Genomic DNA, 3,845 nt, shown 5'->3' on the forward strand with positions numbered 1-3,845 from the left:
TAAGTCTAATCCAATTGGACTGAACAAGTTTTGGGTTCCTAAGGATCAAATTTACTTGATCCGACCCAACAAGGGTCACAATCCAAGGGGATCCAAAACACATTGTTTGATCACATGCTTAACTTAGACTTTAATTTTCCTGCAATAGAAAACTTAGGATAGATAAGGACTAATTATTTGATTAATACTTACCAACCTAGTACCAGGGTGGGGCGAGATGATAGTACGTTAGGGAGGTTTGGTTCAAGTGGTCAAGAAGGGTAAGGAGTACCTGACTTGGTTCACTTAGCCAGACTAAACTAGACGAAGCTACCTCGCCACATCCTAGACTAGTTAGACCAAGGTTTATCAAAAAATTGGTTAAGGTCATAATTTCCTAAATTAATTTTATCTTAGAATGTAGTCGTTGCTCCAATAATCAAGAAGACCTCTATGCCTCGCCACTGTCTGAAAATTGATTTTTGAAATGTCGACTTAATTGATTGACGGTTAAACCTGAATCTAACTGTCACGACCCGAGAGATAGTCGTCCGAAAAATTTCGACAACAACTCCCCAGTATCCATGATAATTTCCTGAATACAAACATATATAAAGGCCCATATGGCCTATCCATACTACAAAATATAGATTATATACAAGTAAGCAAAAGTAAAGGTGACCCACACGACTACTTAACACATCCTACATATGCATAACAAAGAAATTCTAATTCTTTACAACTACTAACGAATAAACTCGCAAGTAACGAAAATCCAAAGTTACGCAAGCAGAAACATAAAAGGTACAACTAAAAATCATGGATAAGCAATATACTAGAGTCGAGAAACACTGATACGAAACATAGTTCAAAAGCAAGGAATGTAAAATAATCTACACACAATGTACCACCAACATGCTACAAATACATCCACACACACACATAAAATCCTCGTCGTGAGATGGCGTAGCTGACAGATCTCTGGCCTCATCTGTAAGCTTCTACTTGATATCTGGGAAGACAGAAAAATCCCAGAGTCCAACTAGTGAGTACAAAAATACTCAGTGGATAATAAGGAAAGACAGTGCAGGATAATAGCAAGAGTAAGAATACATACCAAAAATCAACAAGTGGTCAAATATATATCTGCACGTAATAAACAACTAACATGGATCTCATGTAATGCACCATATGAATGACATGTCACACATAATGTAACAATCAAGAATCAACCAAGTATACAACCAAAATGTAGTATACGTGTGGTCCAATACATATATATCATGCACATGATGCACATATGTATGATGTAACTACCTACACTCGCTACAACACTTATATATATATATGAGCCTGAGGGTGTCCGACATCCAAATGGTCATAACTCCAGCCCTACCATAAAGTAGTCTGGTGACCCAATCAGTAGGTAGCCATATATAACTACGTACATCCTATAGCCGATATCTGTCTACTAATACTCGTCCCTGAGTATCATCCATATACTCTCCGAGTACCACCCCTAACCGGTGTCGAGACTAGATCATCGACTCGGCTGCGTACACTACCATACAGCCACCATCATCGTGATGGAAATAGGGTATCATAATCACCTATATAGATATGCTACTAAAGGCCAACTACCATCACGATAGACCCACAACATTGGGATTTACAATCGTCATCATGCATCATGATGAGATGCTCAAATCACAGTAAACTGCGTCTACCATGCTAATCAACATGCGTAGGTATAAAACCGTAATGATCACAGGTATCATAAGTAAAGAAAACTATAACCTCTAATGATCATAGGTATCATAAGCCAGGATATAAACAATAAATCTCATAGATCAAAGGATTCATACAACAGAAGTGATAATCCAAGATCAAAAGAATTAAGGACAAACATGGTATAAACATGAGTAACATAAGTGTCTAATTTACATCCAGGCATAGGAAAGTGATCAAAAGACTAGTCAACAACAGTAGAAAAAAAACACATGCACTTAAAATAGACAGGATCTCTATTGACCAAATACAGAAAATTACCCACCTGATAAATCACAAATCAAACACAAGAACCCCTAGGAATATCTTCGTAAGTAACCGATCAATAATCAAGAACCTGTAAAAGGAATCAACAACATTGATTAATAAACATATAGATCTTAACAAATTTTTAAGATCTACATATAACCCAAATCCAATTAGATCTATAATTCAATTAACTCATGTTAATCAAACACGAGTTAATTTCATTAACTCTAATCGGATTTAAACCAACCTAACCTAATTAACCTAACTAACCTAATTAACCTAACTACCCTAATTACATAACTCTAATAGATAAATCCTGAATTTCAATCTAAATCAACTGAAACCCTAAATCCAATAGCACAACCTAATCTAACATAATCAAAATCCAGCAACAATCATAATCTAATAAATCAATAACAACCTCCTACTTTCAATAGGACAAATCATCATAACCTGAATCCCCAACAATCCTATTATAGTTCCTAAAATAACTTGACTCAACCTAACCTACAATAGATCAATCTATTCCTAATCGGTTCAACACCTCATTCTAATCATTCCCACCTCATCCGAATAACAAGGTAAACATAACTTCACAACCTCTACTAATCTACACATAAACCTAATCAATCTACAGTTAGGTCAAACCCAACCAATAAATAAGAACACAACAATCCTACTTGAAACCTAGCAACATCCACGAATTAATCCATCACACAACAAGATAAATCACACTACAAGGATCATTTTCCAAAACTTACCTCAAATCCCTTGCCTAGAACATCTCAGATTCTAGCTCCTTGCCACAACTCATCTTCTGTTCAATAAACAGAATAAAAAATCAAAACCGCACACACTCAACCAGACTCAGATTCATTGCTAAACAATACTAACCAAATACAAGAAAGGGAATTCACCTATATTGCCCTAGATCCAATCATCAGATCCAAGCAACCAAGAACAGAACCATTCCCCATCTTCCCAAAAACAAACTAGAATCTATCTCACCCAAAATTCCAATAGAATCAAGATTCAAACACTTACCCCAAATCGGAAACCATGTAATCCCTAGCTTAGTTTCGATCGGCGACGGCGAACCTTGAAGAAGAGAATCGTTCGGCGGCTTAAGGAAGAAGGGACAGCGGCGACGGAGGATCATGACAGGTCGGCAGCGGGCGGCTCAGCTCCAAAGAACGGCGACGGCGGCGACTGGCTCGCGAGGCGGAGTTGAGAAGGTAGCACGCAGAGGAAAGATCGCGGAATCCGCCTCATACAGAGAAAAGGGAAAATGTCGGTGAAGAGGGGAGGGGGAAAACCGATCAGGAGAGGAGAAATCTTGCGATTTTTGGTGAGGAAGGAAGAAGAAGAAGGCTTCGGCGAAGATGGGGAGAAGGCTCGAGCGCGAGTGAAAGAAGATCGCGATGGGGAAGGCTTCGGGCGGAGAAAACGCAGATACTGTTGATTCCCAACCGAGTTTGGGTTTAATGGTTTAACGGGTTCAAAATCCACTAACCATTAACCAATTTGGGCCCAAATTAAGTTTAATTGGCCAAATGGGTCCAGCCCATAAATTTCTAATTGGGTTTAAGGATTTATTCAATTAACCCCTTAAATGGCTTCATCAATTCCCTTTTAAACCCTAATAATTAGGGTAAATTTGTTTGCAAATTACCCCTTAAATTTTGGTATTTTACACTAATTCAAGATTAATCAAATATAGATACCTCAAACAGTAAACAAAGATCAAATTAAAAAACTCATCTCACAATATCCATAGAATTAATTGATTGATCACATACACTCGAGTGAGATGAATTAGGTAATAAATT

At 37.6% G+C, this 3,845-nt stretch overlaps 1 long non-coding RNA gene across 1 annotated transcript; it reads right to left on the minus strand.

Annotated features, from left to right (window-relative positions):
• Window positions 1-843: 843 nt before the first annotated feature.
• LOC141832652 (uncharacterized) lies at window positions 844-3,432 on the minus strand. The gene is made up of 3 exons (XR_012602124.1): window positions 3,061-3,432; window positions 2,033-2,104; window positions 844-991 (listed from the first exon to the last, which is right to left on the minus strand). It is a non-coding gene; the product is annotated as an uncharacterized LOC141832652 (long non-coding RNA).
• Between the last annotated feature and the right edge of the window lie 413 nt (window positions 3,433-3,845).

This window comes from Curcuma longa, chromosome 1 (assembly GCF_044706935.1).
Source record: "Curcuma longa cultivar G26 ecotype Majalengka, Jawa Barat chromosome 1, ITB_CL_G26_1.1, whole genome shotgun sequence".
Classification (NCBI taxonomy): domain Eukaryota; kingdom Viridiplantae; phylum Streptophyta; class Magnoliopsida; order Zingiberales; family Zingiberaceae; genus Curcuma; species Curcuma longa.